Source organism: Aulonocara stuartgranti, assembly GCF_965226115.1.
Source record: "Aulonocara stuartgranti genome assembly, chromosome: 9".
Lineage (NCBI taxonomy): Eukaryota > Metazoa > Chordata > Actinopteri > Cichliformes > Cichlidae > Aulonocara > Aulonocara stuartgranti.
Genome location: NC_138960.1, coordinates 25,691,729 through 25,718,179, shown reverse-complemented (window position 1 = coordinate 25,718,179; position 26,451 = coordinate 25,691,729). Strand labels below are relative to the sequence as shown.

The 26,451-nt window shown below is 42.8% G+C and overlaps 1 protein-coding gene across 4 annotated transcripts in view; it reads left to right on the top strand.

Moving 5' to 3' along the window:
* LOC309714760 (uncharacterized protein) overlaps positions 1 to 26,451 on the top strand; it is a 118,940-nt gene that overhangs the window by 81,787 nt on the left and 10,702 nt on the right. The window contains exon 8 of one of the 4 annotated variants that reach the window (XM_082547449.1): positions 19,051 to 19,140. The exons of the other annotated variants lie outside the window; for them this stretch is intronic. The gene's annotated coding sequence lies outside the window, so the exon portion shown is untranslated. The remainder of the gene's footprint in view (positions 1 to 19,050; positions 19,141 to 26,451) is intronic. 4 annotated transcript variants of the gene reach the window in all.

The following is a 26,451-nucleotide window of genomic DNA, read 5'->3' as shown; positions in this document are numbered from 1 at the left end:
GGGAAGAATAAGATAAAGATAAATATATAAATTAAAGTTGAAAATAAAATAACTGTACAACAAAATACACAATACACAATATAGAACTATATAAGAATGTATGAAGAAATCTAAATATAAATAAATATATACACAATAACAGCAGCTGTACAAGTATTAACCGGAAATGAAGAATATAGTGACCAGTGTTGTGCAAAACCAAAGTCCAGAAAGTCCAGTGTGTGTGTAAGAACTGTATGTGTGGGTCAGTACTGTGTGGTGGTGTGATTGAGAGACCGTATCGCCTGCGGGAAGAAGCTCCTCCTCAGTCTCTCTGTGTTGGTCTTCAGGGAGCGGAATCGCTTTCCTGACCTCAACAGAGAGAACAGTCTGTTGTTGGGATGGCTGAGGTCCTTCACGATCTTCCTGGCCTTGGTCCAGCACCGCCTGCTGTAGATTGAGTGCAGGTCAGGGAGCTCGGAGCGGATGGTGCGCTCAGCTGACCGCACAACCCTCTGTAGAGCTCGTCTGTCCTGCATGGTGCTGTTCCCGAACCAGGTTAAGATGTTTCCCGCCAGGATGCTCTCTATGGTGCACGAGTAAAAGTTCCTGAGCACCTTGGAGGGCAGTTGGAAGTCTCTCAAGCGTCTGAGGTGGTAGAGACGCTGTCGGGCCTTTTTCACCACGGTGTTGATGTGACAGGACCATGACAGGTCCTGCGTGATGTGAACTCCGAGGTATTTGAAGCTGTCCACTCTCTCCACTGGGCACTCGTTGATGACGGGGGTCTGGTAGTTCCTCTCCTGCTTAGTGCTGAAGTCCACTATCAGCTCCTTTGTCTTACTGACGTTTAGAAGGAGGTTGTTCCTCTGGCACCAGTTCTCCAGATTCCTAATCTCCTTCAGGTAGGCCGTCTCGTTGTTATCAGAGATCAGGCCCACCACGACGGTGTCGTCAGCAAACTTGATGATGGTGGTGGAGCTGGTAGTGGCCACACAGTCATATGTGTACAAAGAGTACAGCAGGGGGCTCAGAACACACCCCTGGGGGGCTCCAGTGCTGAGAGTGGTGGAGGCTGAGACATGTCCGCCCATCCTTACTGCCTGTGGTCTGCCAGTTAGGAAGTTGGAGATCCACTGACACATAGATGAGCTGAGTCCCAGATGCTCCAGCTTGGTGGTGAGTGTGGAGGGAATTATGGTGTTAAATGCAGAGCTGTAGTCTATGAAGAGCATTTTAACATAATTCCCCCTTCTAGTGTCCAAGTGAGTGAGTGATGTGTGGAGGAGATGAGAGATGGCATCGTCTGTGGAACGATTTGCACTAGTTGTACTAATAGCTTCCCTCAAAGGTCAGCTGAGGAAACACATTTCTATAAACTGTAGATAAATGATGGCCATCTCCTCCATCACTATTTTGAAGCCTTGATTTGGTTGATTGATTGATTGCATTTTCCTTTTGTTTTAGCTTCTGACACATTGTGGCCTAATTGTGTCTTTAAGGTCACACGGGCCAAGAGTCCAATCAGTGCAAAAGTGACCCTCCATAGGTTGGCGCAGTTGCCATTACTTTGCATGGATGCAGGCTTATTTCCAGACTCTCACCAACTACCAGAACTGGCAACAGTTTCTTTTCAAAGTAAAAGTTGCACTTTTACAACACGTTGGTCTCAGGATGAAACAACAGCATTTTTTTACTTTGAAGGCAAAAAATCTCTGTTTTCAGTTTGTTTTTCAAGTTTCATCACAGATCTGGGGTTAGTTCATGAGTCACAGTCAGTGACTGAGACAATCCTTTAGTTACCAAAGCTATCATAAAGCCTATCATTTTTGCGGCCAATTTTACCTGGTGAGAATAGTAGCCAGTAACCACCCAGCAACCAGTCAAGGAATATACAGGGACAGGATGCAGAAGCCCTCACATTAATTATATAATCAGTGAATGTTTTGTTTTTCAAACCAATCAGCAAATCATAGCTGCAGGAAAAGACGAGGAAAGAAAAAAGGGAACAGGTGTAGTGATACTGTGAGTGTATCAGTGTGCTGTTTCTCTTTTTTCTGAGAGCTACGCTCTGTCACACTCGGATAACCTGACATATGTAAAGTCTACAGGCAAAGATCCAGCTTCTACTTCAATAAATACTACATTAGTGAATCTATTTTAGTTTAAAAAATACCTTCTTGGTTCTATATCTTTGCATTTTTTTAATAAATTATTTAAAAGATATAACATATATTTGTTAGCTTTAGAGGTGATCCAAAGCCCTTTATTGTACCTTTGGACAGAACCAGACTTACTGCCCAGCAGCTATATTATTTATCTATTAGAGAGCATCGATCTATTTATCTGACTCTTTGCAAGAGAACAAAACCACCTAATATTCCTCCAATGTTTGTTTATCAATGTGATAGAAATAAAGAAGCATCAAAAGCTGCATGTGTGCTAGAGAGAGACATGTGAGGAGAGTTTTCCTGGCTCTGTAATGGCTGCCATCCTCTCTCTCTCCAACCCCTCCTCTTCCTCCTGCTTACGGCTGCAGCTCTGTGGATCCTCGGTGCCCAGGCATGGTGTACTGAACATGCATGGCGGCGTGTTTCCTCCTGTAGCAAGCTAACTTCTGCACCACTCCTCTCGCTATTTCAAGGAAAGTGCAACCTTTGCCTTGGGCCTTAATTATGTTCAATTTGCCAAGCTGGGCCTGAAACCATTGGGGGGTGGAAAAGCTCTCTGACCTATTTATCAATGCAGCTTTTTCCTTCCACTGACGGAGACTGAACCAAAAAGGCACGGGGAGAGAGAGAGAGTGAAAGAAATACACTTTGCTCAGTTTTCACACAAGCAGAGTGTAGGCACAGCACAGGATGAATGGGAGTAGTGCAATGTATACATTTAATTTCTTAGAGGGTGCTTTTGTGGGAGTGTGACAGTATTATTTCATCCTATATTTTATTATAAAGTCCTATGAAATTGAAAAAAGAAATCACTTTTTTTGTAGTAAAATGTCAAAACACAGAGAGTCCAGAAAAAGAATGAGCCAGTGTTATTTTTGGTTTCACCTGCAGTCAGAAATGCTGTATCTCCTAACCACACCGGTGCTCTTTCAATAGAGACTGAAGAAGATTCTTCAGACCACATGATTGGAGGTAAACACTGAGGAGGCCATTGACCTTTCATTATAGCTTCTGATAAGGCCAACTATCTCCCCTTCTCTACACTGTGCCCTAAATGTCAAGTCACTGTATGTGTTATAATTACCCTGAGTTGGTATTTTCCTCCTCTTTATGTTTCAATGCATGGAGAGCAAATCCTGCTAGCAGAGGTTGGCTGAGGACATGTCACCGCTTTAGACGTGTGAGGTTAATTTAGCTGTTCACAGGCTAATCAGTTTTCTATTTTTATTTATTTATCCCCCCCCCCTTCCTTTTGCAGCATAGCATTTTCCAAACACGGAAGACCTTCTTAACACTGAGAATTTACCTCCCTAGAGTCGAGGGCTTGTTAATACACTCTCATTAGGAGGTTTTATGCATGGACAAATAAACAAATGCTAATAAACTCCTAATTATTTTCTCACAGCAAATTCAAGGATTTTGAATATTCATGTTTAACCAAAAACATTGCAATTATTTTACTGAGCATAACACATATATATATATACTTTCTCTCAATAAAACAATTTGGTAGTCAGAAACTTGTTTCAAGAACAAAGAGGTAACTCCTGATTTTCTTTTAAGGGAGCATACATGTGAGTGCTGAGAGAATATTTTGATTGCACCACTGACAAAGGTGCTAAAATGTACGGGCTGCGCTTTTCTCCAAGTGTATATTTAATAGGTTGATTCATAATTTTCTCCCAGTGAGCAATTTCTGTGTTTTTGCCAGAAGTTGTAGTTTTTGTAGTGATTTTATTTTGTTGTGAAAGATAATCCTGCATTTATTTTTCCACCCTTTACAAGAGAAACCCCCCCAACACTGATTCAGTTCGATGCACCACACTTGAGCTCTATTGTGACTCTTTTTTTCCATGTGAAAAACATCGTGCATCACTAATACAATTTGACTTGCAGGTGCAATTGTTTGGAAGAAGGTTGGCCCATTTTGCTGAGTGTCAGGAAAGGCTTTTAAACTGTCACCACACTTTCTCCTTCCTTCATACGGAAACCTTTTAGACGTCCTCTTTGCTGGGTTGGACAATGGGGTGTCAACGCTGTTACCTTATTCTGATTTTTGCTGCCGAGTTAGCCGGTAGTCTAGTGACTGATCGGTTCTCTGAGTTCTACTTTTAAGGACGTATGCATTTGGCCACTGTGAGTTTTGGTGCTGCAAACATACGTACCACATCAGGACTCCAAGTCTTGTTTGCATGTTGACAGACTGCCATAATTCAAGATGGCACCTGTCTCGCTGATGTCTTTACCGCTGCTGCTCTGAGTCCTCTGCAGCTTAGTGACAGCCTGAATCCTCTCTGACGTGAAAACCCCTGTGAGAATCGGAGAATCTGAGATTAGGAATGTCATCGTTAGCATTTGGGAGCGTGAATCTCTTCGTTGAGGACGTGGTTTCACATTAATTGTGAGATTAAAACCTGCAGTGAGACGTAGGCCCAGCCGTGCACCGATTTGCCGCGTGCCTTTAGCAAGTGCAGCCATCGCTTGCACGTGGCACACATCGAAGTCAGGAGAAAATGAAATTATGATTTGCGATGACAAATCTGAGATGTGTGCGTGCTACCACAAAAACAGCAACAGCTCATGAATAATGCATGGCTGCCGTGGGCTATAGATTAAGTGTGAATATTCATTAATTTGCTTGCCCTTTGGGAGGTGATGCAAATTCATACAAAAGCATACTGGCAACTGGGTTAGCCACCACTCACAGCAGTAAATATGGGTAACGATGGAGGACGCCGGTTATTTTTTCCTTAAGTACCTGAGCTGTTTGTAAAATGAAGGACAGCATTGGCTCTGTTAAGAAGTTTTAACAGGGTTTTCCTGGAGTAATAACCACCCACCCCCACCCCTCCACCTCCCTACCTCTTAAGTGCTAAGTCACCAGAGCAGGGAAAGCCCATTAGGGTAAAGAAGGTGGGGGAAGGCAAGAGTTTGAGTGATTAGGCTGATTGGATATAGCAGCACTAGGTTGCTCAGGTCAAAACTAATCAGCTTCAGAACAGAGGGAAGGTCCTTATAACTAAAAGAGAGAAAGACGTAGAGATGTGACTGCTGCCCTGTGTAAAGAAGCGTCATGTCACGCAAACAAACAAAAATGCTCCCATACAGGCCTGAACAACCACAGAGCGCTTACTGAGTCAGCATAGAGATAGCTGATCAACTAATAAGAACAAGTAGCCAATATTTAATTTTCCTATTCACTGCTTTTTGGACAACGTGAAAAAGGCTGGACTCAAGTCTTCAGGAATTAAGGACAGAGAAGAAGAGAAGAGACTGTGAAATCTGCAGGTTTTCAGTCTCAATTTTGCTGACAGCACCCTGAAACAGAGCAGAAGTATTGACAGTGTAGCTGCGCCGGCTCTCGACTGTGGCTTCATTTCTGCACTTACTGTATCCCCTTTCTCAACCATGAAAAAAAAAACCCTGAGCAGGATAAATTGATTTTGTTTATGGGATCATTTGCACATTTATCCACACTACATGCAGGAACCTGTTATGTAGATTTCCCCCCGCAGCAGGAACTGGCAGGAAGACGAGCAGGGATTGGACAGAGATAAACGACTCATTAACCCCAAATTGATCATGAGCCGCACACTTGTGAGGATATTTCATCATTAATATTTCAACTTAATTATTTGTGCCCATGTTGACTCTGAGGTCCTAATTTACACATCACCGTGTGATGTATGAATTATTGTAATGGACAATATTTGAGCAGTTATTTCTCCCACTGCCACCATTTTTCTATCCCCCTCCCTCTTCCACCGCCCCTCTTCGTTACCGACCTCTATTGCTTGATTTTTCTCTGTGTGCTGAAATAATACCACCACGTGGCAAACTCATATTGTAGAGGCTTAAATCTTGTAGATTGTCACTTATAAATCAAACTCTGCGGTCTGAGGGAATTCTCCTTCGCACACATGTACTCCCTCTGAACTGCAGGTTCAGTGTCTCTGATTTTCCCTTCGTTTGTTCACTCAAGTGCGCTTTTCAGTGGCGAAATATCGCTTTTGAGAAAAGCTGTCAGCAGAGATGGAATTTCCTATGAGGGGAAGAGAGTTTGGCAAAACATTTTCATGAAGTTCCATGTTCGTCTCGCTTGAGCTCCCGCCTGTGTTGTCCCCACTTTTATTCTGTATGACATGCAGTAGGTATCAGCGTGGTGATTTGCTATCCCTCAGAGGTGGAATGTCTGCTTTGCTTTGTTTACCACTCTCCCTGTTGTCCCTGTCACTTGCGCTCAGCGAGATAGTGGCAACTAGAGAGAAACTTTCATTTCCACTAACCCGCCGCCTTCGGTGCGCCAACAGCTCTGAGCATCAGCGTGCTACAAATCATTCTGCGCACTTCAACTATAACATCAAATGGCTGAGAAACGGCTAAAGCCCAACAGCAGGTGTGCTCTGAATCGTTCAGATCAACATGTCAACACCTTTAACAAGACATCTCATTTCAGGCACCCGCGCTGCTACCACAGCTTGGGCTTTTGTAGATGCCTCTGACTGAGGTTTGAGGCTTGGAGCAGAATCAGAATCAGAATCAGAATACTTTATTGATCCCTGGGGGAAATTATTTTTTTTGTTACAGTGCTCCATTTTAAACCAACATTAAGACAAGACAGACAATACGCTAACTAAGAATAGTACAATATATACATATATATACATACATACATACATACATAAGTCACTTATAAATAAATAGTTGGAAAGCAGAGAGCCAGATTGAGATGTTTGGGGATTGGAGGTGAGTGCAAACCTGTGCATCAGCATCTCTTAATCCCAAAGAGCCATAATCTGGGATTAGTGATCCTCTCCACACTGGATCCAGATTAGAGCATCCGCTCATGGAGGAGCCTCTGCAGTATCGGCTGGCACCACCTCCCCGACCCCTGTGGGAGGGGCTTGGAAAGGCTGTGGTGCTCCCTGATTGGAGGAAGCTCCGGATAAACTATGTGGTGACAGGGGTTGCCAAGACGATCATGCTGGCTTTGCCTTGATTGGTTGTGTCAGAGCTTAGGATGTCTGCTTGTCCTCAGATCGACATTAGATCACTCGCTATAGAGACACTTGTGTAAACGTATGTATGTACACGCACACACTGTGGGACATGCATGTAAATGATTGAAAGCCACTCACTCTTCAGTTCATCAAATTTACCAACATGCTCTTACAATGCAGAGACGCTGATTTATGGATCCAAAAAGTGACCAGTGCAAGCAGTATTTCACTTGCTTGTGTTTGTATGTGTATGTGTGTGTGTTGGCCAGTGGATCGTGCCCGTTGTCATCTGTCACTAATATGCACTCACACACAGCAGTAGCAGCAGCCCACATAGGTCAGTCTCATCACCCTGCTCACTGGCACATGGTGGAACCATAATCCTAAGGGTCAGAGGTTGGCTTCATGCTGCTTGCCTGGCTGAAAGGGCAGATGGGACACATGCGTGCATGGACACACACTGGCCAGCTTCATGCTGCTGGGTTGGTTTGAAGGGCAGATGGGTGCATTGTGTCATAATGGCGGCTGAGCTACAGCCTATGGGGGCGGCCATATTGTCATTGAGAGGACACTCGGTAGGTCAGGTGAGCAGAGGCGAGCACTGACTGTAGTGTTTTACACAGCCTTTGTTTCGACTGGTTATATCCACCCAGTCTCCCTGGCAGTAATGTAAATGCCATTTAGGTTATTTGCAATTTTCATTCTTTAACTTGGCTGATTTATTATGTCATTGTGGAGCTTAGTTTCTTTCTTTCTTTTTTTTCTTGTCTTGAAAAGCTATTAAAGCAAAAAGTGATTTAGACTACGCGCAGGAGGCCTTTAAGGCAGAAACTCAGCTGAATTGTTCTTCCTGCCCACTTCCATGTTCTCATTTGGAGCTAATCCACTTGAGGGTTTTTATGAGACAGAAAGAAAAAATAATCTGTATGCAGTGAAGCACTGTGGAAATTGCAAAGTGATATTATATTGATTTAGTGAAGTAACATAAGTAATGTAAAAAAAAAAAAGTTAAAAAAAACTTCTCACTTTTCCCGTGCAACTATTTGGGTCACAGTGCACAATCAATCAATCAATACACGCACATATAGCACGTGTCAGCAATCTGCAATCACTAACTCTTGGTTTGTTCTGACTGGTTGGGTGAGCATTTTCTTCTTGCTGTTTTACAAATACACATCATCAGTGTAACAATGCATTTTTCAAAACATAATTTACGTGACTCATTTTGCTTGCATATCTCGGCTCCCTCTTTCATTGCTGCGGAGACGACGTTCGGGAGGTTTATGTTGTTTAAGCTGCTTCAGTTGCATTTCCACTGCAAATGTGGTATTAAAAAAATTCTGCAATTTTAAGGAATTTAATACATTTTTAATCTGCTTTTCCTGGATTAGGCTCCCACATTAGAACAAATCAGGAAGACACAAAGGGCAAGGACTCAGGGTCTAAATATACTCCCTTTATCCGTCACTGCATCTGTCCCATTTTTTGGGAGATGTGCTTCTGGTGATGAGCGCCGGTACTTTGTTTTTACTAGAGGAGCATTAGAGTCTCTATAAAACAGGGAGTGCAGTCATTTCACTCCACAAATTCACACAAATTCTACTGTGTATTTGTTTGTAAATTTCATGACAACCTGCAAGTAGAAGCCAATGGTAGTCAAATATTTGTGCATGCACAATATGTGTGCGCATGTGATTCGGAGCACAAGCTAGAAATGGGTGTTATAAGGTAGGCAGAGGATGACAGCTCTCAGTTAGGTCTGTCAGACCTGGGACTCTGCAGGCTGTCAGTCCCAGGATAGCAGAGAGAAAATGGAATACATTATATCCCCGGTCTCCTGCAGGTCAACTGTGACAGGGTTGCCCCTCAATTACTGAGTATCAGCACCTCTTCTCTCCTCCCCACTCCCCTTTTCTTCTTCTCTCCTCCTCTTGCTCGCTGCAGTATGTCTGTGTGTGCTCTGCAAGAAGCATGCAGAGAAGAAAAATAGAGAGGAGAGTGGGGGCAGGGTGGCAAGTACCTACAATAGGCTGCCTGGAGATTCCATGGAGCCCAACGAATTTCCAGAGGCGTTTATACCTTGGTGATTGTTTGAATATATCTCCTCACCTACACCAAGGATTTGTTTGCTTTCATCCAGCGTAACGATAGACTTTATGTTTTATTGATTGCGCTGCGAGCGCTGAGCATCACCTTAGATATATACCCACTGCCGAGTAGCATCTCTCTTTCAGTGAATCTCATATATCTAATGATCCTAAACTTCATGTTTTATGTATCCACCTTAGCTAATAAGGTCAACTAGCAGTGAAATGGGTGACAGGAATTTATGCATTTTAATGCTGCTGCGGAACAATGGACACGCGCCAAACACAATAGGGTGGATGCAGAATCAGTCAGTGAGGAGGTAGTGTGACCAGCTGGAGCCCTCTACCCTCTGACCTGGAGGTCACCAACTGCTACACTTCTCTTTCATCTACCTCTCATGGCTGACTCATGAAAATGCATGGAATAAGAAAGTTGCTTTGTTATACAGATAACCTTGACGCGTGGAGGTCTGATAGGGCACCATTACGAAATCACTTCCCTTTATATGTTGGGGCGGGGAACTAGTGCCTCTTGATGTGTCCTTTTTTTTTGTGGATTTGTGATGGAAAACAAGGTCAGACCTGGCGCAGATGGAATGGGCTGCGTCAGTATAGCTGGACGCCCTTGCTTAACCTTGAACCCATATAAATCCAGAGTGCTCTGCCTTGCGGTCACTCAGTCACTTTTGAGCAAGCAACTCCCATTAAGAAGGCTTACAGCAGGCTACGCTCCTTTCTTTATTCCAACTTTTTCCAAAAGCTGCAGGCCAAACGGAATGGGAGCCTAACGTCCCCGTGTCCCGGTCCCTTTCAGAGCAGTGACTTGAGCTTTGTGCTCAGAGACTAAAGAGCTCTTTCCTGCTCCCCTGTCCTTTTTAGTATCATGGCTCACAGACCTCTCCGCCTCCAGCTCTCAGCTTGCACACTGCTGCGGCTCACAGACAGTAAGAAACCAAACAGTGAAACAATCCAACATACAGAGCGAGTGATCTGCCACCCCGTGCACTTTAATGGCTATGTGACCTATTTGCGGGAGACAGGACTGTCACGGAGATTGGGCCTTGAAGCTTACAAGCGCGAGGACACACGCACAGGCAGCCTGGAAATGCAGTTTGGGATTCGTGCACAGTAGAGCCAAAGGCTTACACCTCTATTTAGACTCCACTTAGAGGTGGCTTCTGACAGATGTATGAGGCATCGCCGCTCTTTTTGTTTGTGTTTCAAGAGCAGTCATCAGCTTTGACATGAAAAGCTTGTGAATGTAAGTTAAACCATCAGTTTCAGCAGTAAAGCTAGTGTGGTTTGTTCTTCATTGTACTGGAATCAGTGACTACAGTAGAAATATTGAATTTTCCCAGCGCTGGATTCGAGGTCTATCTTTTCAATCTAGTATCATGTCTGTAAAGCTCAGCCTCTGTGTTAGCCAAATATTGTCAGACAATTGACAGAGCACTGGCTTGCTCACACTCCCAGGAAGGAGGCAGGGACCAGGGAGCGGTACAGATAACCAACCCAAACATCCATGGATATCTCTGTACCCGACTTCCCTGGTCTTATATTTCCAGGGTTAAAAATCAATAGGGCTACTGCTGATGAAATTTGCCGCATGAGTGCGCATCGGAGTCTGCAAAGTAGACCTGGACCGAGACATTTCTTTGCACCCGCCGTTATTCACTTTTGTTCCATTCTGTTTTCAAATGCAAAGGGGATTTCATTTCATTCTCCTTTTGCCATTTTACTTTTTTCGCTCTAAATCCAGCTTTTGGAAGGCCCAGAGGCTGAGTAAATGTGATCGATTTCTAGAGAGTGTGTCATCTAGGCCACCCTTTTAGGAGTGGTTTTGTAACAGAGGCACAAAGGCGCGTGGAGCCATCATTCAGCCGGCTCTTCCATTGTTCACTTAATTCATGCTGAAGGATCCAGGTCAGGCCCGCAAGAACCCTTCACAGGTTAGAAGTCAGGGCTCCTCTCCAATAAACTAAGGCAAGAATAAAATCACATGTGTCCAGAGGCATAATCTGTTATTACCCGCAAGAATTACACATATTTCCGCCTCTGTTTCCCCTCCTATTTGTAATATGACTGTGAAACTAATGAGAACAGAATGTCTCTGAAATTATATTTGCTCAACAGGGCTTGCAGAACAAAGAGCTGATATGAGGCTGGATGAGAACATCAAGCTCGGTTATTGGTTGGACTGTGTTTAGTGGAGTAGCAGGTTTTAAATCCATACTGGACTGTTTTCTTTAACGTGGCCGTCATCTTTGGGATAAGATTAAGTTTGAATTAACTGCAGCATCGCGCTGTTGCTGTGTATTAGAAATGAATATAGCTAGTTTGTTTCGCTTTTTATCTCTTTTGCAAAGTCTTCCCTCTCGTGTGGCTAAGTCTACAACAATGAGCTCCTCCTGTCTCAGAATATTCAAAAAGAAGCTATCTTTCCTCCGTCACTGAGGGACCAATTCAAACGGCAGCCTTGCAGTCAGGCTCTCCTGTCAAGGAGAATTAATCTGCTCCAAACAACCTTTTATTTTCTCTACACAACTACTTGTCAGCCTCAACTAAAAGCAATTTGTTTTTGGCTCGCTTCTTCAGGCTCATGTAGCAGGACTGAGAGAGCAGTGTGGCATGTTGTTTCAAAAAGGAGAAGAGGGGGGAAAAACAGTGCTTTAATCTGATTAGACCTGGCTAAAATCCCAAACCGGGGCTGAAGTGCAGTGCTTGTGGTTTCTGAACAGCTTACGCTAAGTCTGTACCATGGAAATAATCTACTCTTAAAACCCAGGAAACAAATCAACTATGGTAAGGACATAAGTCGCTGTCATTACGGAGTCATTAGGAACAACATTTCCATACAGCATGCAGGCCAGTAATGCTGGCAGAAGGGGGCAGTGTATGTGTGTGTCTGTGTATGCGTGCACTTCTCTGATCCTGCCTTTTATATGTAAGTGTGACTGTTGATGCTTCATATTTACAGCAGAAGCGTGTGTGTGTGTGTGTGTGTGTGTGTGTGCGCGCGCGCCTCTATTTATTCATATTTGTGCGAATTTCTCCAGCTTAAAGAAGATTTTGTTTTTGAATTTACTTTCGGTTTGCCTGCGTGCCTATCTCCATCTATCTGTGTGTGTGTGTGTGTGTGTGTGTGTGCGTGTTTCTCTGCGCTGCTGTGGGATTGCAGGACGACTTCTCGGGTTCTGAATAATGAATCAAAGCATGAGAGAGGAGCAAAGTCACACTGCAGCAGCTTGTCTCTCTGCACTGCTTTCTTTTTTTTTTTTTTTTTTTTTTTGGAAGTGACATCAGAAACAGCAGCATGTGACATCACGTGATGGCGGAGCTTCAGTTCATCCTTTGTCATCCTTTTTTTTTTTTTTTTTTTTAATAGGACAGGGGGAAAGAATGAAAGAAAGAGGGGGAGAGGAAGAAAGAAAACCAAAGGGGAGAAGAGACGGTGAGAAGGGGGGGAAGAGGGAAAAAAAAAAAAAAAAACTCCTGGGTCACCTGTATGGAGAGAAAGAAAAACAAAAAAAACAGGGGAGACAGCAAACAACAAAGAGCAACATAATAAAAAAAAAAAAAAAAAGCACCATCACAATAAACTAGCTAGTCATAGATATCAATAGTTACTAAATAATAAACGATATTGTGCAGCACGCAAGATAGACAGCGCACAGTGTGCTTTGAGGCAGCAACCAAGAAAGCTGTAGTCCGCATCTGTGAATACCCATGTGTACACCTGTGTGCATACCTGTGTGGATCAGCATGCTTGCATTCCAAAGGTTTCTCCATGTAATGATCTGCTAGAGAGTGTGGGGAGCCACAGCCCTGTCCTCTATGGTATCAAGCAGGTATGGAGGAGATCAAAACTCCAGACATCCAGAGGCCCCCAGAACACAAGAGACCAAGGAAGACCCACAGAGGGGCAGCCGCGCCACTGTCCCAGTAAGAGCTAAGGAGAGTCCCAGATGAGAGCTCATTCAGCAGCCGCGGAGCAGAAGCCAGGGGGAGTTGCAGTGACGCGCCCGTGAGCTCCGCCGGCAGCCAGCTGTGCCTGAGTGACCGAGCCCCAGGCCGAGAGGCCGGGGGCACCCCACCTCCAAAGTGGCCCGAGCGAGCCCCAATAAGCGGCCGCCAAGGAGTGAGCCGGTGTGTACCTGGACGCCCACCCCCAGATACAAAGAACCACCAACGCACCGATACCTGAGGGAGTCCGCCACCAGCAGGGGAAGTGGTGGTGGGTGGAGATAGGCCTCCAAACCTTGGAGGGCCCGAGATGTCCCCAGAGAGGTGGCGTCTGATACCCAACCTGACATATAGACACAGACATACAGGCACACACAGACACAAACATCCATTCCCACCCTCATGCTCTCATATGTACTTCACACTCAACCGACGTGGAGACAGACATAAAGAGACGCTGTACACACAATCACACTCCCCAAGCGTACTCTACAAACCGGGTCTAGGTACCCTTGCCCCTGGAGGGGGGAACTGCACCCAGACCCAGGTGGTGTTACCCTTTTCCCTGCGGTGGGGAGAGGCAGACCGCCCCGACTCCGCAGCAGCAGGGAGGCCCCAGACCGCAGTCGGACGGCCCACTCCTCCTAGCCCCCCCGCTCCAGTAGGCCGCAGAGAATGGGGGTGAGAGAAGACTCCAAACCTCCCTCCACCCGCTCATTGTAGTGTTGATGCATGTGTGTTCTAAGGTGCAATTAAAACCCAGGAGGGCATAGAGCTACCTGCCAGAGAGCAGCAGGTAAGCGCATAGTCCCTCCTGCTAGCCCTCAATGTCTACATGTATTTAAAATTGAGAGGTGGGCAACGACGCCAGGGGTGAGGCGTACACACTGCTTTCACCGTAGCCGAGCTTGATGACTAGACCCTGGAAGAAGCTCCCTGTAATAGGGCCAAGACCCCGCTATCACCTCCGCATCCCCACAGCGGTAGACCACAAAATTCTCTTTGATGTAAAGTTAAATACAAGCTGGACAACCGAGTAAAACCAGATATTTCATGAATATTTAAAATGAAAATATTAGCATTTATTGTAAAGGTACTCTCTGTTGATTAGAGGTGCACTTAGAGAGACAAGAGGAAGAAGCCATTTAGGAAGATCAATAGAAAACCCTCATAAACAGGCACTTCAACAGATGGCCATCAAAAAGATGTAGAAAAATCAGTTGGTGATCAATATCCTGTAAATTTTGGAAAAAAACAATGAGCGGATGAAGCCCTGGGAAGCAGCGGAGAGGAAGAAATATGCTTGCCACCTTGGAGGCTTGCAGCAATATCACCAAAAAGGATCTTCTTAATGACACTATTAAACTGTTTTACCACAGCATAACATGTTGTCAGCCACAGCGTTTCATTGTCCCATTAATAGCCTCCCAACACAATTCAGATTTCAATATCAGTTTGCTCTCATTATCTCTCTTCTCTGATACCGTTTCATTTTGTATGGGCTAAATTAAATGTAAAAACCATAATGCAATTTTGCTGGAGGAGAACATGGCGTCTAATTGCATTAGGCTGAACTGTCGGTGGAGTCTGCAGCAGCTAAGCCCCCCATCACTCTCCCACAATTAGCACTGGCTACTCCCCTCAGCAGCAGGTGTTGTTCTGCCCGTGCCAGCATTCCAGCTGATTATCTTAGCCAAGCGCTGCGAACTGCTCTTCATCCATCTACGTTAGGGCACCACCACAGCTCTGTGCAGATACAGATTACAGAGCTTCAATTACATTACCGGACAGCCAGCAGATACAGATGTTGAGCTGTGCACGACAAACGGTCACGCTGGAAACCGGGAGTTGGAGAGAGGACCTACGTCATGCTGTCATGTTGCACACGGAGGAGCTGCAACCTTGTTCTTGAAAGGTTGTGGTGCATCACCAAGAGAAGCCAAGAGGATGTGGAAGAGCATGCTTTGAGTGAACCTTAGAGGCCCAGAGCGGTAGTAGCAGCAATGTATTCACACACATGCACACACAGCCTGAGGTTGGCAGCATTCCAGCAGTCTCTGAGAGTTGGGCTAACCAAATTATAAATTTACAAGGACTAAATTACATAGCTAGGGTGCACACATACTGTCACATCAGAGACTCAGCCACAGGCGCACATACTCACACACTCACTCCTTCCCTGGCTGTTTCTCCCTATCTACAGACACACACACACACACATATATACACACGCACACACACACCAGGGATACAGAGACAGCCAACATCAAACAACTGAACTTGAACTTTGGACAGGTAGAGAAGCTTCTGTGCATGATATGAATGAAAAAAATCTCATGCCCAAAGAAAGTCCACAGCTTTTTGATGCCAGTTTGCTTCCATCCTCTCATGTCAAGATTCCCATCTGTATCTGAGGTGCGTCATCGTGCAAATCAAACTAAAAACTGAAATTAAGATCTAGATGGAAAGTGTTCTTAATTATCCATTATAGGAGACATGGCTAAGCTTGCTTGCAACTTACAAACTAAGGCCCAAAAAAGTTGGGACGCTGTGCAAAACGCTAATAAAAACTGAATGAAATATTTGAAAATTTTATTCACAGTAAGAACATAGAAAACAGTAGAAAATGTAGACCTTATATTATTATATTACTTGGAATTTGAGGGGAGCAATAAATTAAAAAAAAATGAAGAAAGATGATTTTACCGCTATGTAGCATTCCTTCTTTTAACTAGAGTTCGTAAACATCTGGGAACTGAGGTGACCAGCACATGAACTTCTGGGAGAGGAATGTTTTCTAATTTTTTGTTTGATATCTGATTCTTGCTGCTGAACAGTCCTTGGTGTTCTTTGTTGTATTTTTCATTTCATGATATGTAAAATGTTTTAACTTGATTATTCTGGACTGGAGACAGGTCAGTTCAGCATCTTCAGCAATCTTCTACTACAAAGCCTGTAGCAGATGCAGTATGCAGTTTAGCATTATTGAGCTCAAATAAGCAAGCCAGTCCCTGAAAAGGGCTTCATCTTGATCATTTGTTACTGCAAAACCTGTATATACAGTACCTTTCAGCACTGACTTTCACTTACAGCAGGGTGCAGCTTCCATGTTTCCTAAAAAGAATTTCAAATTTTTATTCGTCTGACTGCACAACAGTTTTCCCCTTTGCCTCAGTCCATTTTAAATGAGCTTTGGCCCAGAGAAGATGGTGGCATGTGCTGTTTCTTCTTTGCAGGATAGAGCTTTAACCTGCATTTGTGGCTGTCACAGTGAAATGTGTTCACAGTCAGTGATTTCTGGAAGTGCTCCTGACCCTGTGCAGCCATTTCCGTGACATAATCATGCCTGTTTTTAATGCCCGAAGATCAGAGGCGTCAAATATTGATTTTCAGCAACACACAGAGATTTCTGCAGATTCTTTGAATCTTTTGTTGATCTTGTGTACTGTAGTTGATGAGATATTCAGTCTTCCCAATTTTCCATTGAGGAATGTTGTTTTGGAATTTTTCCACAATTTGTACTTTACTTCTAAGAAACTCTGCCTTTCTAAGATACTTTTTAAAAAATATATAAATAATCATGTTAATGATCTATTGTCAGTTAACCCAATTAGTTGCAAAATCTCCCTTTAGCTGCTTGTTTTTAGTACTACTTAATTTTCCCAGCGTTTGCTGCCTGTCCCAATTTTTTTTATACCCGTTTTCTATGTTTTGTCATGAATAAAATACGAGTTTACGAGATTTCCAACATTCTGTTTTATTTACTTCAAACAGTGCCCCTACGTTTTTGGAAGTGAGTTTGCACCATGGCGTTCTTATACACTTCACTTCTAGACATGGCAGGAAAAACTGAAGACTTGAAGAGGTTAAGAACAGTTTTAGCCATAGTAAATATATGGCTGAATATATTTACTATATATTACTAAATATATGTCTGTATATATGTATTTATTTATAATTCAAGTGGCTCTGTGCCACTTTCTTGTAAACAAAGGGGAAAAAAAGTTATGTTTCAATTCAGAGTTACGGTCCATGGCACATGTAGACATGAGGGGTGACTCCATTTCCCAGTACTGGATGCTTGATGGACATGCCACTTGGCAGTGCCATGATAAATGCTTTATGACTGCTTCTTACTACCACACCGGCACTTGGCTTCACCAGGCTTTTAGTGTGCTGTCTGCTGTCTGTTTTTAAACGGGACCAACATGGTAATTAACTGTTATATTAGAAAAATAGGTCATAAGATATAGGCTGTTTTTTTTTAAAGTTTTTTTTTTCTTGGTATTTGGCCAAACGTCAATATTCTGGAAGTGCGTAAAGACCAGTTTGACCCCAACATGTCACCATGCAGCTCTGCCAGCTTATATTGCACATCTGGTATAATATAGTTAAAATGAGTGTGCAAATGAGGGATGAAATGGATATCTACTATTATTCACCAAAGCTTAGGTGTGTGCATGTAATTGACACAAACAAACCTCCAAACTCCCAGACCTCATAGAAACCTCCACAGCACCGCCGAGGTCTTTAAAACCAGGGGGAACTTTGAACTTCTGCAGCTAGCCACGTGAATCATACATGACCAGGCCATATCATGCTTTGATTACTGTGAAATACACAGAGAAATTGAGTTTACAGTCCCTCATTCACTTCGGGAGAAAAGCACCAGTGGGAAAAATCAATTATCAGTACTGAATGTAAGATCATTTGATGCGCCTGCACATTTTACGCTGTTTATTTCCTGGTTTTTTGTTGTTGTTGTTTTTTTTGGGAGCGGTGGTCAGAGAATGCAGTGGGTTTGAAGTGGTCATGGCTTCGATAAATGTACCTTACAGAAAAGGCACAGTTATGAAAAGACACATGATATCTTTGAAGCCACTGTAGCCTCAAACAAGCTAGATATCATCAGCAAGGTGTAGCCATAGAGTGAATGCATCGCACAGACAGAGATGGGTCGTTGACTCAGTGTTTTGCATTTTGTCTTTTCTTTACTCTTTTTTGCTTTTGTGAATGATGAGTTTTGTTCCTAGTTTCTTTTTTCAGTGGTTCCTTTTGTTATTTTTGTCTTTATCTTTATTTCAGATTATCCTGCTTTCCCTGTATTTCCCGTGTCCAGTTGTTAAGTCTCTCTCAGTTAGGTGTTCTCATGTTTTGGTTACTTCCTGTTTTATTTTGCCATTCCCTCCCTCTCGTGTGCTTCATGTTCAGGTTTTTGCCTCATTACTTAGATTCTGTTAACCTGTCTTCTTTCACTATTATCTCATGTGTGTATTAAGCCCCTCAGTTTTCCTCAGTTCCTTGTACAGTTCCTTGTGCTCCTTCATTCCGTGAATTCCGTTTTTGTCTCCGACTTTTCACTTCTGGCTCCACCCTAGCTTTGTTTGTATTTTGTCCCTCTATGCTCCAGCAATAAAGCTACCTCTGAGTTTGTTTGTTTTTCTCTGGAGTCCTGCATAGTGGCCTGCTGAACAGAGACACAACAATACTACATATGTGGCTATGTAGGTCCCTTTCATTACTACTTGGCATTCACCTGTCACACGAAATGTCCTCACATTATACTTGACGGAACATTTAATTTAAAAAATGCATTATAGTAGTCACATTTTTGTGTACCATACTCTTAAGTATCCTCATTTCTGCTGAAAAGCTGCCTTTGACTCAATTTTGAAGCTAGCCTCAAGTGGCCTTTTGAGGAACTGCAATATTTGTCACCTCCACTGCTTCCAGAGGCTTTTTTCACCACTTCGTCACTTAACCGTGTTTCCCACTGCAGAATTACACTTAACTTTTGTATAAACTTCTTAGCTGCGCTGCAACCCCCCACAATTACTAATCCACTTTTAGGTCTGCAGAAGAGATTGTCAGATGGTCAAACACCTTCGGAAACCCTTCCCTCCCACAAATTTCTGACATCAGAACTAAGGGGCCACAGAGGTAAGAAAGTTAGCGAAAGGCTTTGAACTTCTTTCTAAAGCTCTTTTATATTCTTGGCACAGCAATTTCTGTTTGTTTGTGCAAATAAGTACAACACCATGAAGGCTTTCAGGAGACTGTCTGAAAGCATGCATCATTATTTCCATACACACAGTATTACAGCTCTCGCCTCTCAGTGCCCAGCTTTAACCTCACTGCCCAGTGTGGCATTCAGAGCTCAGCATATACTCCTTTGCTTGTCAATGCGGTCAGACACATTATACAAACTAATTCTTTTTAAACACATCTTTGCCTGTCTGCCCACCGATGTATACGTATGTTTGCCCAAGTTGTGGTATTGCACGGGTTCAGTTAAAACTGAAAGTTAAAATTGTTTCCTTAATTTTTTGAGCAGTAATTATGTGATATTTACTGTAAACTATGTCTATTCTCTGTATATTTTTGTGATAATTCAATCTTTTGATCTTTAAACTAATTATTTGTAGCTCCATCCACCCCTTTTTTTTGCATAACCAGTCACTGAGGGCTGAAGTGTACCCCAGTTGTCATGGGGCAAGAGGCAGGGTATACCCTGGATAGCTTACCAGTATATCACGGGAATAAGAGCTGTTATACACTGAGCGCATTGCGGAAAAACCCTCCTGCTAAATACCAGATTTTTCAGAAGGAAACTTGTTGTGTAATGCTGGTCCTGATGTTGCCAAACAAGAAAAGGAAGAAACAAAGATTGTGGATTCATCCAATTCTCAAGAAAAAGCAGTAGCAGGGAGATTTTGACCACATCCAAGGAGGCTGAAGCAGCATCTAGCTGTGCCTGAGGTTAAATTATTACTTTACTATTTCCATATCATTATATTTTCAGAACCGGTTCACATTGTGAGTAATGAGTGCGCTTGTTACCAAATGCAGCAGTCTGATTGGTCAGATCTGTTTTGTTTTTTGTTGTGTTTTTAATGAATTTATTTATTTCTATATGATCATAACAAAACAAGCAGTACAAGAAAAAAAACACACAAAAGCACAAACCCAACTATATTTCAGACAGAAAGCGTGTAGGCCGAAGCAGCGGCTTATGTGCACCTACCACTCATGCATATTACAAAATTGAACCAACCACAAAGTAACAGAGTAACAGAAAACAATATTTCATAGTAACATTAGTTGGCATGGTGGCCCAGCAGTGCCACAGAGCTCAAGTAGAGATGTTACATGAGTTAGAGATAACTCCGCTTATTTAGTCTATTACAGGAGAAAATGTAATAAACAGTGTTTTTTTTAATCTCTGTAAACTTGGCCTCGATCACAAACCCCTGCTTTTATATTTATGGTGTTATGTGGGAATGAAATGTTCTCAGCCTGAATCCTTCTAAGCGTACAGTTCTCTCACAGTGATAATAGGGGATCACTGTCAGTGGCAGGCCACACTTTTCAGCAATGGCCCTGCCAGACCGGCTGCCAATTACCACCAAAACAAGAGCAGAAAAGTAAACATGCAAACACTTTACACATCCGTGCATGTGCACACGCACTCGCTCAAATGTTTTGTTTCCAAATGCTTTTCCTTACCTTTGGTTTCGCTAGTTAAACAAATAAATTGATTCAACCAGCAGACTTAAGGTTGAATGCCACAAAGAAAAAATAAATGATGTAAATCCCGAGCTTGTCATTTCTGAATGTGATATCCTGTGATTCGCAGATTATAGTATTACTGTATTTTCATTTTCTCACTTTCTAGAAGTCAAAATATAAACCAAAAAATTACATCTGAATTTAAATGTGTGTCTTGTTTGTTCAACAAAAGTAGTATAAGCGTTTTTAAACGGTTGTCAAAATAATTGCATTTGAAAAGCTGTCTGAGCGTGTTATAAAAAATATAGACAGTGAGCCAGTGTGGTGTTAGTCTTCCTAGGTCGAGCATTTTGGTGCATTTTGACGATAATGTTGTGGTTGGTGGAGCAGCTCAAGCTCACATCCATGGAGACAATGCGCACTCGTCTCTCCCATGGTTAATTGCTGTTCATGTTTCTCCAAGTGAGGCAACCCTTCCCTATATCAGCCCTCAGCCAATTTACATCTTATTATGTCTATCTGTGCTGAGACGCAGTCTCTCAAATAGAGAGAAAATTACTCTCCATTTCTGGGGGAAATAGTGACTCGTCCTAGTCTGCCCAACACTGATGCGTTCTGTCACCATGTCAGGTGCCTCTGAAGATATTACATGAATTCTGGCCAAGCAGTGTGGTCATTGTTCCATATTCTCGCTCCATTATTAAAACCCTAATGCCATTATCAAGAGCACACATAAACTGGTGCTTTTCAAAATAACTGGATGATGTGAATTTGGCTCTTACTTTTAAAAACTGGCATAGGGCACAGCTGTGTTGATGTCATAGTTCATGTTAAATCACTCTTTTTGAGTCGTGCGAGTGTTAAGTGAATAATGCAAAGAATTTATGTGAATTTTAAGCTATAGTTGTTGGTTTTTATTCTTCTTTAATTGTATGATCTTAACTCTGAGATATGTTTCCTGTCTTCTTCTTTTATAATTTACTCATGCTTTACTGTCTGAAACACTGTGAACTGTATTACAGTACAAAAGTCACAGACAGGTTAACCTTCTATGGTCATTTTGTTGTACTTTCTGAAACAAGCTATTTTAGCTTGTTTCCCTTTAAGGCTGTGGAGGCTATTTGAATACAGTGAATTCATGATCGTGTTCAGGAAAGCAGTTTGAGATGATTTGAGGTTTGTGACTCAAAAAATGGTGTGTTATCCAGCTGGAAGCAGCCATCGGAGTATGAGTACACTGTGATCATAAAGGGATGGACATTACGTACTAAAAATACTCTAGTAGGCTTTGACATTTAAACAATGCTCAGGTAATACTAAGAGGCTCAAAGTGTGCCAAGAGAATATCCCAAACAGCATCACACCACCAGCAGCCTGAATCACGGATATAAGGCAGGATGGATCCGTGCTTTCAAGCCAAATTCTGACCCAAACATTTGAATGTTTCAGCAGAAATAAAGACTCATCAGACCAGACCGGTGCTGTCTTTTGCTGTTGTAGCCCAACTACAGCTGCTTCCTAGTTCAGTATATTGTGCATTCAGTGATCCTCTACTGCGTGCCTCGGTTGTAACGAAGGGGTTATTTGATGTTGCTTTCCTAGCAGATTAAAGCAGTCTGGCCATTCTCCTCTGACCTTTGACACCAGCAATGATTTATTATTAAGTATTTTCACTGAGAGAATTGTCACTGGATATTTTCTGTTTGTCAAATCATTTATAATAAACTATAGAGATGCTGTCTGGGAAAATCCCAGTAGATCAGCAGTTTCTGAAATAATCAGACCAGGCACTATCCCACATTCAAAGCACCTTCCTTCTCCTTTCTGATGCTCAGTTTGAACTTCAGCACATCAATTTGACCATGGACTGAGCAGCTGTTACGTGATTGGCCTATTAAAATACAGGGAGTGCAGAATTATTAGGCAAGTTGTATTTTTGAGGAATAATTTTATTATTGAACAACAACCATGTTCTCAATGAACCCAAAAAACTCATTAATATCAAAGCTGAATGTTTTTGGAAGTAGTTTTTAGTTTGTTTTTAGTTTTAGCTATTTTAGGGGGATATCTGTGTGTGCAGGTGACTATTACTGTGCATAATTATTAGGCAACTTAACAAAAAACAAATATATACCCATTTCAATTATTTATTTTTACCAGTGAAACCAATATAACATCTCCACATTCACAAATATACATTTCTGACATTCAAAAACAAAACAAAAACAAATCAGCGACCAATATAGCCACCTTTCTTTGCAAGGACACTCAAAAGCCTGCCATCCATGGATTCTGTCAGTGTTTTGATCTGTTCACCATCAACATTGCGTGCAGCAGCAACCACAGCCTCCCAGACACTGTTCAGAGAGGTGTACTGTTTTCCCTCCTTGTAAATCTCACATTTGATGATGGACCACAGGTTCTCAATGGGGTTCAGATCAGGTGAACAAGGAGGCCATGTCATTAGTTTTTCTTCTTTTATACCCTTTCTTGCCAGCCACGCTGTGGAGTACTTGGACGCATGTGATGGAGCATTGTCCTGCATGAAAATCATGTTTTTCTTGAAGGATGCAGATGTCACGGTCTGGAGGGCAGACCGTGGGGATGTGGGGAAAGGAGGACCCAAAACGCAGACTCTGCGATGCAAACAGTGCTCTTTATTTACAGTGGAAAGCTGTAAACACAATAACTCCCCGTTGCTCCCTCGAACCCCATGTGCGTGCTTCCCTCCGACGTCTGTGCTCGTGCTCCCCGCTGTTGTGTTACTGCACACCCTGTGCGTGCTGCCCTTCTGGTCCCTCGTTTCACCTGCAGGACAATACAGAAGCAGCCGTTAAACACTGAACCCGCGCGCACACACACACGATCCGCACTTCCTAATGCTACACACTGACTTGGAGTCTTAGCTTAATGATCCCGCGCCGGTGGGAGCTCCAACGCTCTCCTAAGTAGCTCCCCCGACGAGCCCTGATCACCAACAAGTGTGGCATGAACTTCAAGTGTGGCCAGTCCTTCCGCAGGGCCACACCCCTCAGGCCTGCAGGTGGCTGAGCTCCATCCTCCAGCCACACCCGCAGACATACACACCCATACCCTGCCTATACATATGAGTGGGACACAGACTAACACAGCACAGTGCAGAAAAACACACACATCACCAAAATAATAATAACAACAATATCAACGGGAGGTGAGTCAAAACTGCTCACGGACCCCGAGTCCTCCAGAGCTGGGTCCGTGACAGCAGACTTCTTCCTGTACCACTGCTTGAAGAAGGTGTCTTCCAGAAACTGGCAGTAGGACTGGGAGTTGAGCTTGACTCCATCCTCAACCCGAAAAGGCCCCACAAGCTCATCTTTGATGATACCAGCCCAAACCAGTACTCCACCTCCACCTTGCTGGCGTCTGAGTCGGACTGGAGCTCTCTGCCCTTTACCAATCCAGCCACGGGCCCATCCATCTGGCCCATCAAGACTCACTCTCATTTCATCAGTCCATAAAACCTTAGAAAAACCAGTCTTGAGATATTTCTTGGCCCAGTCGTGACGTTTCAGCTTGTGTGTCTTGTTCGGTGGTGGTCGTCTTTCAGCCTTTCTTACCTTGGCCATGTCTCTGAGTATTGCACACCTTGTGCTTTTGGGCACTCCAGTGATGTTGCAGCTCTGAAATATGGCCAAACTGGTGGCAAGTGGCATCTTGGCAGCTGCACGCTTGACTTTTCTCAGTTCATGGGCAGTTATTTTGTGCCTTGGCTTTTCAACACGCTTCTTGCAACCCTGTTGACTATTTTGAATGAAAGGCTTGATTGTTCGATGATCACGCTTCAGAAGCTTTGCAATTTTGAGACTGCTGCATCCCTCTGCAAGATATCTCACTATTTTTTACTTTTCTGAGCCTGTCAAGTCCTTCTTTTGACCCATTTTGCCAAAGGAAAGGAAGTTGCCTAATAATTATGCACACCTGATATAGGGTGTTAATGTCATTAGTAGAGATGGACCGATCCGATATTACGTATCGGTATCGGTCCGATACTGACCTAAATTACTGGATCGGATATCGGAGAAAAATAAAAAATGTAATCCGATCCATTAAATATCACGAAAGCACCTCACAAAACTTGCAACACGCTGTAACTCACCTCAGAACGTTAGCACTCGGAGCAGTATGCGTCACGTGATAGAGCGGCTGTGGCATTCGGGACCTGTAGGTGGTCTGGATAGCATGTGGAGCTTCGCTAGCAACCTGGCATTTCATCTCCGACAAAGTTATCCCCGAGAGAAGTAAAGCAAGTGTGTAAGTCCATCTCTGAATGTTTGTAAAGCATTCCTGCGTTAAGCTTAACAAGCGACTGCCTCTCGCTCTCCTGCTGCTACTTCAATCGTGAAACTGCTTAATGATCAGCTGATCGGCTTTTCTGTCGCGAGTCCGTGTCTCTTGTTTGTTTTTGGCCCACTTTGCACCAGAAAGAGGAAACCAGCGGCTGAACAACAGCAGCACGTTTAAGCTTGATCAGCTGTTGTTAGAATGTATTTAATATTACTTTCTACTCGAGGATCTTTTTCTACATAGCTGACGGCTGGTAACTGTGCAGGGGCGGATCTAGCAAAGTTTAGCCAGGGGGGCCGATAGGGCATGAACAGGGAAAAGGGGGCACAAAGACATACTTTTCTTTCTTATTCTCATTTAAAATGTCTAGCTTTTAATTATTTAATATTTATCTGAATCTTACACCCAAAGTTTTAATCTGATGTAAAATGTATAGAAGTCCATTATTGTATATAGTAACTGTTAAGTCTAATATACCCTAGTAAGCTATAGTACTTTTTCCTTTGGGAAGGTACCATCTGTGCAGTCTGCAATTTTGTTGAAGAAAGATGTTGAATCTATTTAATATTTCTTGAAAAATAATTGATTTCTGTGCATTTTTTTTCCACACTGCATCAAATTAAGGTTGATTACGTCGATTAAGCATCATGAGGTGGAGCGTGAGGGGTGGTTCCCTATTTTTTATTTATTTATTTTTGTTGTTGCTGGGAGTTGGAACCCTATTAGTTAGGTTGCTTAATATTTACGCTAAGTACTCTTTAAAATACCAGAATAGGGAGGATGGTGTAGGTTTAAGTTTATTAGATTGATCAGTATTGCTGAACTATGAAATTTTTTTTTTTGCATACAGGTATAACAGAATAGCTTTAGTGTTGTTGTTGTTTTAAACTTGAGTATGAACTTATACAAAATGCAGCAAGATATTTAAAAAACAGTTTTGTTGATTAAAAAACACTATATCGGATTCATATCGGTATCGGCAGATATCCAAATTTATGATATCGGTATCGGTATCGGACATAAAAAAGTGGTATCGTGCCATCTCTAGTCATTAGACCACACCCCTTCTCATTACAGAGATGCACATCACCTAATATGCTTAATTGGTAGTAGGCTTTCGAGCCTATACAGCTTGGAGTAAGACAACATGCATGAAGAAGATGATGTGGACAAAATACTCATTTGCCTAATAATTCTGCACTCCCTGTATTGTTCAAACTAGCAGTTGAACAGGTGTATCTGAAGAATCAGGCAGTGAGTGTATAACAGTATGACAACAAACCATTGCCAAATGGTGGCAATATCTACAATAACAATATGTACATCTTTGATAAATACTAAAAAAAACAACCTCCAGATAGACACCATAAAAAGCAGTAAAAGTGTTGAGTTTCTTTCAGTTTTTTTGTAAGAGCA